Source organism: Oryza sativa, chromosome 4, assembly GCF_034140825.1.
Source record: "Oryza sativa Japonica Group chromosome 4, ASM3414082v1".
Taxonomy (NCBI): Eukaryota; Viridiplantae; Streptophyta; class Magnoliopsida; order Poales; family Poaceae; genus Oryza; species Oryza sativa.
The window spans coordinates 529,801-545,206 of NC_089038.1; the positions used below are offsets into that span (position 1 = coordinate 529,801).

Below are 15,406 nucleotides of genomic sequence, written 5' to 3' on the forward strand. Positions count from 1 at the left end.
GTATGATGGATGCAAGTCGAAGCACAGCAAGTTGTCATGCGTGTTGGAACTGATGAAGCTTAAGGCTAGTAATGGCTGGTCGGACAAGAGTTTTACAGAACTCCTTGAGCTGTTAAAGGATCTGTTGCCAGAGGGGAACAATTTACCTCAGACGACATATGAAGCGAAGCAAGTATTATGTCCGTTAGGCCTGGAGGTCAGAAGAATTCATGCATGTCCGAACGACTGCATTTTGTATTACAAGGAATACGCTGACTTGGATGTCTGCCCTATCTGTGGGGGATCAAGATACAAACGAGCAAAGAGTGAAGGTGAAGGAAGTAAGTCAAAGAGGGGAGGCCCAGCAAAGGTGGTGTGGTATCTCCCAACTGCGGAGCGCATGAAGAGAATGTTTGCGAACAAGGAACAAGCTAAGCTTGTGCGCTGGCATGCCGAAGAACGGAAAGTCGATACTATGCTGAGGCACCCAGCAGATTCAGTGCAGTGGAGGACAATCGATAGGATTTACCAGGAATTCTCAAATGACCCAAGAAACATGCGTTTCGCAATGTGTACGGACGGCATTAATCCTTTTGGTGATTTGAGCAGTCGTCACAGTACATGGCCAGTTCTGCTTGTTAACTATAACCTTCCTCCCTGGTTGTGTTTCAAAAGAAAGTACATTATGCTTGCCATGCTCATTCAAGGACCGAGACAACCTGGCAACGATATCGATGTGTTCCTTGAACCGATAATCGATGACTTCGAAAGGCTATGGAATGAGGGCACACGAACATGGGACGCATATGCACAAGAGTATTTCAACCTCCATGCGATGCTGTTTTGTACCATCAACGAGTATCCGGCCCTTGGCAACCTTTCTGGCCAAACTGTGAAAGGGAAATGGGCGTGTTCGGAGTGTATGGAGGAAACAAGAAGCAAATGGTTGAAGCATTCACACAAGACGGTCTACATGGGTCACAGGAGATTTCTCCCAAGGTATCACCCGTATAGGAATATGAGAAAGAATTTCAATGGACACAGAGATACAGCCGGACCCCCGACAGAGCTAACAGGGACAGAGGTGCACAACTTAGTGATGGGAATAACCAACGAGTTTGGAAAAAAGAGGAAAGTTGGAAAGCGAAAAGAGAAGAGCACATCGAAGGAAAAAACAGAGGAGCATGTGGAAAAACAAAAGACAAAAGAGAGGAGCATGTGGAAAAAGAAGTCAATATTCTAGAGACTACCATACTGGAAGGATCTTGAAGTTCGCCACGGCATAGATTTGATGCATGTCGAGAAGAATGTATGCGAGAGTTTAATGGGATTACTGCTTAACCCAGGTACTACAAAGGATGGTCTCAACGCCCGACGAGATCTGGAAGATATGGGTGTTCGGTCGGAGCTACATCCCATAACCACGGAATCCGGCAGGGTTTACCTTCCTTCAGCCTGCTACACTCTCTCGAAAGAAGAGAAGATTGATTTGCTAACATGTTTGAGTGGTATAAAGGTTCCATCTGGTTACTCATCAAGAATCAGTAGGCTCGTTTCACTGCAAGATCTTAAGTTGGTTGGAATGAAGTCGCATGATTGCCACGTTCTTATCACACAGCTGTTGCCCGTTGCAATAAGGAATATTTTGCCTCCTAAGGTGCGACACACGATCCAGCGGTTGTGTTCCTTCTTCCATGCAATCGGCCAGAAGATCATTGATCCCGAGGGACTAGATGAACTACAGGCAGAACTTGTGAGAACCCTATATCATCTTGAGATGTACTTTCCTCCAACTTTCTTTGACATAATGGAACATCTTCCGGTGCACCTTGTGAGGCAAATAAAGTGCTGTGGTCCAGCATTCATGACGCAGATGTATCCTTGCGAAAGGTACCTGGGGATCCTTAAGGGTTATGTACGGAACCGTTCACACCCCGAGGGGAGTATCATCGAGAGTTACACCACCGAAGAGGCCATCGAATTTTGTGTGGACTACATGTCAGAAACATCTTCAATTGGATTACCACGATCTCATCACGAAGGGAGGCTTGACGGTGTTGGTACTGTTGGAAGAAAGACTATTAGGTTGGGTCGGAAGGTGTACGATAAAGCTCATTTCACGGTACTACAGCATATGACTGAGGTGGTGCCGTACGTTGACGAACACCTTGCAGTTATCCGACAAGAGAACCCAGGCCGATCAGAGAGTTGGGTCAGGAATAAGCACATGTCTTCTTTCAACGAGTGGCTGAAGAACCGAATTGCCAGGTTGCAGAACTTGTCTAGTGAAACACTTCAGTGGTTGTCACAGGGTCCTGAATGGAGTGCCACCACCTGGCAAGGATATAACATAAATGGATACACCTTTCACACGGTAAAGCAAGACAGCAAATGCACAGTGCAGAACAGTGGGTTACGCATCGAGACTGCTAGTGACGGTGGTCGTCGTGATCAATACTATGGTAGAGTTGAGCAAATATTGGAGCTAGATTACTTGAAGTTCAAAGTCCCGTTGTTTCGTTGTCGATGGGTCGATCTTCGCAATGTAAAAGTTGACAATGAAGGTTTCACCACTGTCAACTTGGCTAACAACGCGTACAAGGATGAACCGTTCGTTCTCGCCAAACAAGTTGTTCAAGTGTTCTACATAGTTGACCCGTGTAACAAGAAACTACATGTAGTTCGTGAAGGGAAAAGGAGAATTGTTGGATTGGACAATATTGCAGACGAGGATGATTACAACCAGCACGTCCACGGCATAGGTCAAGAAATACCTCTAGAAGAGGAGGAGGAAGAAGATGAAGTTCAATATGCACGTGTCGACCATGCGGAAGGATTATTTTTGTAATTTATGTACGTAGTTTATGTCTACATGTCTGTTATCTGTATGACTCTAATATGTTCGCAATGATCAATAGTATATTGCTTATGAAATAGTCAAATAAAATAATTAAGTGAAGCACCCACTAGAAGTGAAAATATGTTAAGGAAAATAAAAGAACTAAGTGAAATAAAATAAAATAAAATTGCTCTAGGCAAACTCACCTGTGACGGGCTCTATCTGTAGGGCCGTCACAGGTGACCTCACCTGTGACAGCCCAGAGTGTTGGGCCCGTCACAGGTGGTCTTACCTGTGACGGCTCCACGGTTGGCGCCCGTCACAGGTGAGGCCACCTGTGACGGCCACATAGTTGGCGCCCGTCACAGGTGATTTTGACTAGGGTTGACCTAGGGTAGGACATCTTCTAGATCGATCCAGATCCGGCACCCACTCTCACTCACTCACTCTCTCGACCGCCGCCTCCTCGCCGCCTCCTTCTCCACCGCCGCCTCCTCACTCACTCTCTCGACCGCCGCCGTCCTCTCCACCGCCATCTCCACCGTCGCCGCCTCAACCTCTCCTCCGCCCTCTCCGCCGCCATCTCCGCTGCCCTCTCTGCCGCCATCTCCGCCCTCTCCGCCGCCGCCTCCACCGCCGCCCTCGCCGCCGGTCGTCCTCTCCGCCGTCCGTCCATCGACTTCCCCGACCTCCCCGACCCTGACCTCCTCGACGCCGGGATCCCCGAACACCGCCGACCGCCTCGACCTCTTCGCCACTGCCTCTCCGCCGCCGCCACCAGGATCCAGGACGACTACGGCCTGCGCCGCCGTCTCCAAGTACGCCGCTTCTCCAAGTATGCCGCCACCCTCCCCCATTCCTCCTTTTTTCCGATGGATGAATTGCATTGTTTAGATGAATGAAATGTGATTTGTTGTTTCGATTATTGGTGCTGCTGTATAGATGAATTAAATGTGATTTGTTGTCTGTGGATGTTTTGGATGAATGTAGGGGCTAGATTTTATATACATGATTTTGGTGCAGTGAATCTTAGCATCAATAGAGGATCTTAGCATGAATTTTGCTGCAGTGGATGTTCTTTTCTTTATGGATAAGAACAGATTATCTACACTTATTGATTTATATACCCTTGTTGTCTATGAATAGTTGAATTGTTGTTTATATACATGATTTATATACCCCTGCTGCTGCTGCCACATAAATTATTGTGGGCTGTTTTATTATCTACACTTGCCCCTTGCTGTCTATGTTTGCCCATGCTGCTGCCTATGGTTGCAACTGTTAGTTAAAACTTGAATGTGTATCTAGTTTGCAACTTGGATGGATTGAGGGTTATTAAGCTAGCTAGAAATAGTTTATTAAGCTAGCTAGTTAAGGGTTATCAAACCATCACAGAATACAAAATGCATGGGGAATTTTGGTGGATAGGCCAGTGTAGTCCATGGACGGAACCGACCTAGACACCAAAATTCTCCATGCATTTTGTTTGCTGTCATAATTTGATGATTAAGGAGGCTTTGCAGATTATCTAAACTTGTTGATTTATATACCCTTTTTGTCTATGAATAGGTCAATTGTATGAATTGTTGTTTATATACATGATTTATATACCCTTGCTGCTGCTGCCACAATGATTGTGGGCTGTTTTATTATCTAGACTTGCTTGAATTGAATGGATGAATTGCTGTTTACATGAAGTTAGTAGTACTGTCTCCTTTTTTATCTACACCCCTGCTACTGCTGTTATTGTGGGCTACTTGTTAATACACCTGTTCCTTGTTTTATGTTGTTGCTGCCCCTGTGGAGTATCTTTGCCCCTGCTTCTGCTGCCCAATGTGTTCCTTGTTAAATGGCCAGTGATGAATTGCTCAATAAGAACAGATTATCTACACTTGTTCATTTTTTTGCCCCTACACTTGTTCACTTGTTCCTTATTAAATGGCCAGTGTAGAGTGGTTATATACCTCTACACTTGTTCTTTTTTTATGCATAAGAACAGATTTTGTGCACTTGCTCTTTTTTTATGCATAAGAACAGATTTTCTGCAATTGTTCATTTTTTTATCTACAATAATATATGCATGATTAATATACCACTGCTGTTGTTGCCCCTGTACTTCTTGTTAAATGGCCAAGGATGAATTGCTTAATAACATTCTATCTATACCTGTTCTTTTCTTTATGGATAAGAACAGATTATCTACACTTGTTGATTTATATACCCTTGCTGTCTATGTGAATTTCCCTCTGCTGTTGCTGTTTATGTGAAATTCTGTACCCTGCTGTTGCTGTTTATGTGAATTTCCACCCTGCTGTTGCTGTTTATGTGAATCTCCCCCTGCTGTTGCTGCCCCTGTGGCATATATACCCCTACTGCTGTTATATGGCCCTGCTACTGCTCTTATTGCTGCTATTATATGGCCATGCTGTTGCTACTACTCTAATTTCCTGCACTTGCTCTTTTCCTTATGGATAAGAACAGATGAACTACACTTGTTCTATTTTATGGATAAGAACAGATGAACTACACTTGTTCTATTTTCTTTGGGTTGCTTTTTTCTCCTAGTAGCTGATTTCCTCTTTTTATCCCTTCATGCAAATGATTGTAATTGATGCATATTTCTCAGCAAAACTGAGGCCATATCTTTCATAGTATACCCCGTATTACATTGGATCTAATGCTATTTAGTCTAATGGTAGGAAATTTATAATCTTTTTCGCGAAAGTTAAACCATGTCAACGCCCGGCGCAAACCCGCCCTCCCCAACACCTGCGAGGATCCAGGAAGAAGCAAACCCAGCCACAGAGGCAGTTGCCGAAGGTCATCCCGCGACAACGGCGGTCCAACAACCCGAAATTCATGGTAATTTATAGGATAAATTTTCACCACATGACCACATAAATTTTAGCTAGCACCCCTTAGCAAATATTGCCTTCTGTTTGTGCTGCAGAATTGCCGCAGGAACAACATACGTCGATGTCGGGCGAGACAAGTGCAAGTAGGTCTAGTAGAAATCCGCGGTCACAAAATATATGGCCGACCACAGTGCAAGTTATAAGAGAGGTTGACGCTAGTGGTAGGCCCACGGCGCCCAGGACTGTCATTGGAAGATGGTGTAACTGCTGCGGGCTAGCGGCACGTGAGAACTTCGGGATCCTCCATAAAGATATCGGGAAGGTCACAGAAGCCGAGAAAGAGCGAGCTTGGACGGCAATGGAGAAATGGTTCACATTTCCAGCCGAAGCAAAGGATAAGCTCAAGCGGAAGGCATTCCAAAAGATGGGCAAAGCTTGGAAGAATTGGAAGTCGAAGCTCTTCACCGAGTATGTCAACCCGCCCGGCAATCATACGCCGTTCGATGAATACCCTCAAATAACCGAAGCGGTGTGGGAGGAATTCTGCTCTCTCAAGACCACCCAAGAGTTTAGGGAATCCAGCGAGGCACATCGCGTACTGCAACAGCAGAATGAGCACCCGCATCGGTTGGGCACCGCAGGGTACATCGGCAAGGAGGCAATATGGGCCCAAGAAGATGCAGCCGCTGCAGCAGCGAATGTCCCTGCCCCGTTTTCAGACATCCCTGAACAAAGAGCTCGCAACTGGGCGCGGGCAAGGGGTAAGGTCAACCCGGACGGCTCTGTCACATTTGAGAACAAAAGTGATGCCGTCGTCTATCAGGAACTGGTGAGTTCACTACTTAACCTAACTAATTTCCGTTCGTATAAAGTACAAGTTCGTATAAACGACTATCTTCTTTTCTAGTTGGGCTTGGTTGCTGAACAAGCTTCACAAAGCGAGGTTGAGTCCGCGCCGAAGAGGCGTGAAGATGACATCCTCACAAAGGCCCTCGGAACCAAAGAACATCCTGGCCGAACTCGGGGAATTGGTAGCGATGTGCCCTGGAAGCATGGACTCCCTCAGTACAGCTCCCAATACAGGAAACGGAAAGTCTCCAAGGAAGAGAGGGACGCTCGTTTGAAGGCCGAACTTAAGGTTGAGGTCATTCAAGAACTAGAAGCTAGCATGAATGCAAGGGTGGAAGAAAGGGTTAACAAGGTGCTCGCCGACATGAATATACCCCGAGTCACAACACCTGCTGTGCAACCAACTCCTCGTGTACAACACGACGCGAGTCCGTCACAGCATAGGAGTAGTTGTGCATCCACAGAGGTGCCGGCCCCTGGTCTCCCGATCGCACCACTAGCTGTAGTGGACCACATCGAGGTAATTGTTGTTATTCGATCCATATCTAATAAAAGACATTTACACATTCCAATATTAAATTCAAACTTTCACCTTATGCAAGGCGCAGCACAGTGTGTCCTACTAGCGAGAGTCCACCCAACTTTCGCTCCTGAAGTCGCTGAGGGCATGGCTTTCAAGCCCTCGGTTACAGACAAGGTCCACGGCGCAGACCTGCTAGCTGGGTATGCCAAGGTGTCCATCGATACAGTAAAGGACACCTGGTCAGGCTATCCGCTGCCCGTGCCCCCAAATGATGAAATCATGACTTTGGGCGATGCGCGCAAGACGTTCATACAATGGCCCAAAGAAGACATAGTTGTGAAGATGACTCCTCGTCCAAGTCGACCGACGGAGCTTACACCTCCCAAGGGTAAGCTATCAATTGAGGCTCCCCGTGGACCGGCATTGTCAGTACCTCATTCTCCCGGTGGAGCTGATATGGACTTGGCAGATATAGCTCAAAGCTTGGCTCCAATAAAGACCACAAGAAAGGCCGATAGCTCCCCACCACTTGTCAAGGGCCAGAAGCGTGAACGCGGCAAGGGGAAGGTCGAGGAGTTGGCGCCGGAGCCAAAAAGGGGCAAGGCTGCGACGTCGATGCCGGTGAGCAAATCGGGGAAGGTCGTGAGGGCGCCAGCCCAATTTGAGCTAGGCATGCCATTGGTGGAGGACAATGTGTTAGCTGTGATGGGTATTGCTTGCCGAGAGCTACATAAGCAATACATGGAGCTAAGCAATGCCAAGCGGAAAATGAGGGAGTCATCCATAGTTGGACATCACGACCACCAGCCGTTCCTATCGTCGCCTGCCTATATAACTATAGGCTTTGATGACCTCTTCGACCTTTTCAGGATCCGGAAGTTGGACACTGGTCTTCTAAAATGCTACTCCTTGTAAGTGCATACCTTCTATACTTGTGATATGACTGGACTATATCTCCTAATTAAATTAGTTCTAATACGTAAATATTTTAAGGTTGTGTTGGATCGAGAGTCGTTGTCACACCCTGATTTTCGTGTTAGGATTTATAAATTATTTAATAAATTATTAATAGAATTTATATTAAATGTTCATTAATTTACAAGTGAAGTTAAATGTGGGAAATAAAATTTTCTAAATATAAAGCATGGATGGATTTAATTTTTATTAAATTCTCCATGGTTAATTATACTCTCTGGAATTTTCTCGGATTTTTCGGAGCTCAATTCCTAATTTTAATCTTACAAAGAGCATTTCAGTAATTACCCACATATTAAATTAATCATTAAATGGTCTAATTATAATTTTGTTAAGTACTTTGAGTGTCCAAGTATTTTCAGGATTTTTCTTGAAATTATTTGAGCATTGGAAGTATTTTTAACAATTCAAAGATCATTTCATTGATTAATTTAATTGGAAAAGTAATAATAATCCTCTTCCTAGTCTTGGGCCCTTTCCAGCCCATCTCCCTCTTTTGTGTGCACGGCCGTGCAGCCCAAGTCAGCCCAGCCGAGCTCCCCCCCTTCTCTTTCTTTCTTTGCTTTGTTTTCAGCCAGCCCAAGACAAAAAGTCTAATTTGCCTCCCTCGACTTTGTTTATCTTCTACCTCAAGCAGCCGAACTGAGACCGATTTGGCTCGGTTTTTTTCTCCTCCAAATCTGACCTTTCCCCTTGTGTTTTTCTAAAATTAGTTGAGGGGAAATATTCCTCTTATCCTCCTCTATCTTTACCCCCAAAAATCGGAGCAAATCGTTGAGTATCTTATCCGAATCAAACTCGTTTTCGAGTTTATCTCCAAAACCGAGTTTTTGATTTCCCGGATCGATTTCTTGCGGGAGGAGTCCGATCTCTTCAATCCAAGGCTATAAATAGGACCCCCTAGTCCTCCTCTTTCGTTTGCCCCCTCTCCCGTGGTCTCCCGTGCCTCGTAGCGCCGCCGCCACGTGCTCCACCCCGACGTCGTCGCCGGCCGAGCTCCATCCGCGTCGTGCCGTCGCCTCCGTCGTCGCCGCCGGTCGCTGTCACCGCCGTAAGGTGCGCGGGAGGGTGGAGAAGCCCGGCCGCTCTCTCCCCGCTGTCGCCGGTCACCGGAGCCCCGTCGCCGCCGTCGACCGAAGCCGTGCCGCCGCTAGACCTCGTCGCCGGCCGTCGTCGTTCGTCGTTTGGTTCGAGGGTGAGTACCGTTGGGTTCGTCTCGTCGTCCTCTACGTGTTCATGTCCTCCAAAGTCGCAGCCGACCATCCAATCTCCGGCGAGGTCGCCATCTTGGTCCGGCCATTGATGAGGTCATCATGACGTCATCATCGTTTTTCTTTTTCCTGTTTTTCTAATAGATTAAATCTTCGGAAATTCATAACTAAATCATCGTAACTCGGTTTTGAGTGGTTCAAGTTGCTAAATTCATCTAAAATCATGATCTACATGTTTGTTTACTTTATATGTACTGTTTATTTGGTTTTTATTAGTCTTTTTCTTCGTTTTGCGTGTTAGCTTGTCGTTTCCGTCGTTGCGAAGGTTCGTGAGTGCGTCGGAAGTGATCAAGAAGATTACTTGAAGACCGATTATTGCAAGGCAAGTCACACAGATCCTAAACACAATCCTTTGAGCATGTTGATCCTATATTTAAATTCTCTATTTATTTCAACTGTGCATTTATTTTCGAATGTCACCGGGTGGTGTGAACTTATTCCTTTGTTATGGCCAATTTGCATTGATTACTTTATTCCTTGATACCTTGGGTTATTATAACTTGACTAGTTGGGCTTTATATATTGGTTCAGCTAGATATTAGTTATGATTGCTTAGCCATGCTTAGAAACATTAGCACACTATTGGGATAACTTATGACTCACTATTATTTAAGGATGGCTTAATGATAGTTCACGATGGTCAATCGTGATTGGTTAATTAATTACTTGCCAACTAAAACTTGATAATGGTGGGTTGTGAGCACATGGTTTTGAGAGTCGTGCTCATGACAATTAAGGACCGGTTCGCGAGCTACTGTTGTGAAACATTTATCGTGCCAACCACAAGCCAGCGTGGGCAACGGCTTTATCTTTTGTGTAGCGTGATTCATTATAGTGCGCCAGACTGAGAAGTGGCGAGAAGTCCACGGGGGTCACTGGGGAGTCCATGCCTCTGGTTTTTGAGGGGGTGATTATGATCCAGGAAAGGTGCGCTGTAATGGATTATGTTGTGCAAGGGGTATTGTCACAACTCCTTTCCGAGGTACCGTGGTGGTATTGAGGCACATGGTGACATGATGTGGGGTTGTGTCTTGTGGGTACAGTGGTACACCTCTGGCCAGAGTAAAACTATTCGAATAGCCGTGCCCGCGGTTATGGGCGGGTTGAGCAATGTTTTTCGTGATTAGTCTCACACCTTTCACAATAATTATGGATGTAATAACTGGTAATAATTTGCTTAGCTCCTGGTTTGGAGTTAGATCTGTTCAGCCGGGTATGGTTGTTCAGGATGGTTGGGCCTGTACAGCATGGGTGTGCTGTTCAGTGTTGATTAAAACTTCTGATTAATTAATCTACTGTTTTACTACTCTTAACTCTTTGCTAAATGCTGCTTTCGCAAATGAGCCTATATTATGCCATCCTTTGGTATCCTTGTGCACTTGCATATTTGCTGTGTGGCTTGTTGAGTATGTCATATGCTCATTCTTGCAATAATCAATCAAACCTCAGTTGAAGATAAAGGATCCAGAAGGAGAAGACGTTTGGCTTATACCCCAGTTGAGCTGCCTATGGGAGTGGAGCTGAAGCCATCGCTAGACCGTTAATTCCGCTGCTGTTTTTCTTTTCTTTTGTAAGTATGTAACGTTATTATTATGATGGATTTGTATATTAAATTGTCAGTTTGTGTACCTCGGCTGATTCCTGGACGAGGATTTTATGCACAAATTAGTTCGGAAATTATTAGTGAATTTCCGGGCGTGACAGTCGTCGCCATGGTAATCAGGTTGGGTTCCTTGATCCATCCATGGTGAATGAGGTTAATTTACGACAAAGCTTCACTGAGGTGGTTGACTATGTCAACCGGTGTTTATGGGCCCATCAAGACAAGGAGTACATCATGTGCGCACACAACCAAGAGTAAGAGGACAATACCTTTCGTGTATATTGTTTTTGAAGTTAAGGTTCTTAGTACTAACGCTACATAACCACTGCGCAGGCGACATTGGATTCTCCTAGTCATCGTACCTAAGTGGAGTAGGGTTACCTACCTTAACTCCAATAAGTCCAAAGATTATGATTTCAGTGAAATCACCAAGGCCTTAAATATGGCTTGGGGCCCATATGTGGAAAAGGGTGGTAAGCACAAGGAGGGCAAGAATGAACTTTATCATGACACCAAGTTTGCATGCGCACAACAGATCGGAGACCAATGTGGTTTCCACGTGTGCCACAACATGTCAACACTTCTAAGAGAGGTGAAAGATTTCGACCCTGAGGTTGTTGCTAATGGCGAATAAGCTCATTTCAATATCTACATTGCTATTCAAAACGTGCTAATTAACCTCTTATTTATTAAACAGAAAGGTAGAGCTGGCTTCAAGATCTCACCCATCAACCCCCCCGCTATCAGAGGCGAATTGTGCGCCTTTATTCTTGCAGAAATAATGAACAAGAAAGGACGTTTTCATGCCAAATAGACTCATGAACTTGGCTAGATAATTTATTGTGATGTAAAAAAGATGTTTTTATAATTTCTGGCGATGTAAAAAATTATGTTTTTATAGAGTGCAATGTAATTTACTTTCATATGTGCAATATTTATGGTACTTTACTAAATTGTCATCACATTTGATCAACTACGATTTATGTTGTACTATTCATCTGTTTTCTCCTTTTTTTTTTCCTTATTGACAGGTTGTGCAGGTCGATGACATTATGGCTTTAATCCATTTGGTAAGTATATATGCGGTTCTATGAGCAACGACCGAAATTGTGGCTTTCAAGGGGTGTGAATTTGCTGTGCAAAATTGTGGCATTTGAACTGCATATATGTGTTGTTGGGGATCTGTGATGTTATATTGGGGGGGTGATGTATCTGTGATGGATCTGTGACTGGAATATATCTGTGATGTTTCTATTTTTCAGAGGGCATGGCTAGCAAATCCTGAGGCTAGCCAATATTTAGCATTTATTTTTTTTCTGGAATTAACTCATCAGTGACGGGTCGGAACAAAAATCCGTCAAAGGTAACATAACCTGTGACGGACTAGCAAATAAAGGCCCGTCAGAGGTGACCTACCTGTGACGGGCCTTTACTTTTGGGGCCGTCACAGGTAGATCACCTGTGACAGCTTCTAACTACGGAGACCTCAACCTCTGATGGCCTTTATTTAAAGGGCCGTCAGAGATGAGTCACCTGTGACGGGTCCTAACTCGCTCAAGGCTAGCGGAGACCAACACCTCTGACGGCCTTCTAGTAACTTGCCCGTCAGAGGTGGGTGTCACCTGTGACGGCCGGCCACCCGTCAAAGGTGACTGGACTCACCAGTGACTACTGATCACTGACCATGCGCGAAGCCGTCAAAGATGAGGGTTTGGGCCCGTCACAGGTGACCTTGGCCAGTGTAGTGAAATTTCAATACCATATGGCTATTGGTTGCTGGCTTTTGGTGGACAAATCAGACCACTCCCTCACTTGGGTCCCTTGTACATGCACAGCTAGCTCATTGTGGGAGAGAGAAGATCCAATGCTACTGCATACTTCTGCCAGTTCTATAGTAAAAAAGAATATCGGATATGTTATCGAACCACTTGAACCCTCGGTTCACTGGCTCATCAGTTGGACTGCTAGGTTGACCAATCTAATTGCTGAACCAAAAACATTATTTATTATACATAACTTCACCAAAACAAGTTGGCCTGGTGGTGAAGCCGACGTGCTTGCACTCTACCAACCAAGGTGTCCCCTCAAACGCAACCTTTTTCTCATTTTAAGGAAAACAAAATGTGGTTGGGCCTCAACAAGCAAAGTGAGTCTTAGAAGGCTGGCCGATCTGTTGGTCAAACCATTGGTTCAGGATAGCCCGGGATGATCCTCGAAGCAAACCAATTCGGTGAGGCTGATCGTTCTGGTTCAATCGTCCGGACGTTTTGTTTTTCTTTATTACTGCTGCATGCTTCTCTACTCAATTTCGACGAGAGCATATTTCCATCAGACTCAGTCACTCAGATGTGCGAGTAGAAACATTTTCCACATTATATTCTAACACCCTCCACAGCTGTTGCTTGCCTTGCTTCCTTTTTTTTAAGTTTGCATTCGTTGAGAACTTTACTTCTCCACATGCAAAACATAGCAATCTAGTGTATGATTAATTAAATAATAAACTTGAAAAATATATTAATATAATTTTTAAAAATATCGTTTAGTAGTTTTAGAAACGTGTGTAACTGTGTATAGAAAAAGAGGGACTAAAATGTTAGAAAAGTGGAGAAAACACACTGAGTCTCAAACCAGCCCATGTATCACCCAACATAACAGCCCATTCGACCGGCCCATGTTCGTGGCATTGTCCTTTATAATGTAAAACTTGATTCAAATGAAATGAAATGAAATCATCAATGTGATAATTAAATCATTCATTTCCTTGATCAATGTGTTAATGCTGAAAATCAGAAAGACTGATTATTCCCTGAATTTTATTAGATACTGACAACCCAGTATATGTGTATGCGATACTATTGGTTAATCGATCGATCTGCAAACATGAAAAATACACACATCTTCTAGCTACCCTTATTAGGGAAAGTGAAATCATCCCTCGAGGAGATATCCTCTCGTTTTGTGCATGTCACCTAAGTAGTTATAAAAAATATGAAAAAAAATGGCAACATAGATTAATATGAAATATATCACTCCACAAACATGCAAGTTTAAATTCAACTTCTACAAGTTGTAACAAAATTAACAAATATAGTTGCGAATGTGCGATAACAATTTTCAGTTTAATTTGTTATTTTTGTTGCAACTTATAGAAGTTAAATTTGGTCTTGCATGTTTGTGGAGTGATATATTTCATATTAATCTGTGTTGTCAATTTTTTTCAAATTTTTTTATAACTATTTAAATGACATGCAAATAAAGAGATGAAAATCCACGTCACCCTATCTATTATATCTTTAAAGTAATAGAAAAAGAAGCCTCCACGTTCGCTCTCACGGCCTAGAAATTCTCACATTAATTAAAAAATAAGAAAAAAAGAAAAATAGAACTAGATTAGGATTAGTTAAAAACTGAAGAAAGGAAAAAAAAAGACATATTAAGAAACTTGAATCGGACAATTGGTCAAAAACAAAAAAAAAGGAAAACCTAAACATACTATACACTGGAAACACTGGAAATGGACAATTTTTTGGGATCCAGAAAAATAGAAATAGATTAGGATTAGTTAAAAATTAAAAACTGAAGAAAGAAAAAAAGGCATATTAAGAAACTTGAATGAAATTCGGAATTAAAAAATAAGGAATATTAGAAGAGGAGACTAGAGTCCATATAGAAATACAATTAGGAAAGAACTGAAATTCGTAATTAAAAATAAGGAATATTAGAACTAGAGTATAGAGTCCATATAGAAATACAATTAGGAAATAATATAAATTCGAAATTAAAAATAAGGAATATTAGAAGTAGAGTATATAGTCTATATAGAAATACAATTAAGAAAAAAAATAAAAGTTCGGAATTAAAAAATAATGAATATTAGAAGTATAGTATAGAGTCCATATAGGAATTTAAAACTAACTAAAATTCGGAATAAACATAATAAAATTAAAAGTAGTGTTTTGAGTCCGTATAAAAATACAATTTACAAATAACTAAAATTCAAAATTAATAAAAACATGGGAAGAAGAGTTTAAAGTCAATATAGGAATACAATTTAGAAGTAACTGAAATTCGAAATTTAAAATAAAGAATATTGAGAGATGAGTTTAGAGTCCACGTAGAAATATAATTAGAAATAATAAAAATTCATAAATAAAAATAAATAATATTGGAAGAAGAGCCTATAGTCTATATAGAAATACAATTTACAGAAAATTCGGAATTAAAAAAATAAATATTAAAAAAACGAGTCTAGAGTCCATATAGGAATATATATAATTTACAAATAACTAAAATTTGATATTAAAAATAATTAATAACTAACACGTATATAAAATACAATATGAAAATTACACACTTGTAGTTCCGTAAAGTTATTGCAAAATTTAAAATTATAATGTCATTTTAATATTTTTGAATAATATAATGAGAAAATATATATGTTATTATATGAGAGAAAATATAATGATGCTAGCCGCGTAATCTGTGCGGGCCACCATGCTTAATATAACACTG

The 15,406-nt window shown here is 42.6% G+C and overlaps 2 long non-coding RNA genes across 3 annotated transcripts; both read left to right on the plus strand.

Annotated features, from left to right (window-relative positions):
* Positions 1 to 5,394: 5,394 nt before the first annotated feature.
* LOC136356394 (uncharacterized) lies at positions 5,395 to 12,155 on the plus strand. Its single transcript, XR_010741152.1, has 2 exons — positions 5,395 to 5,680; positions 11,926 to 12,155. It is a non-coding gene; the product is annotated as an uncharacterized lncRNA (long non-coding RNA).
* Positions 8,649 to 11,826, plus strand: LOC136356393 (uncharacterized). 2 transcript variants are annotated; one of them, XR_010741151.1, is made up of 6 exons: positions 8,649 to 9,215; positions 9,533 to 9,613; positions 10,741 to 10,865; positions 11,015 to 11,148; positions 11,228 to 11,507; positions 11,592 to 11,826. It is a non-coding gene; the product is annotated as an uncharacterized lncRNA (long non-coding RNA). The 2 variants fall into 2 exon arrangements; XR_010741150.1 differs by having other exon boundaries at positions 8,654 to 9,215; positions 10,741 to 10,861.
* Positions 12,156 to 15,406: the final 3,251 nt, after the last annotated feature.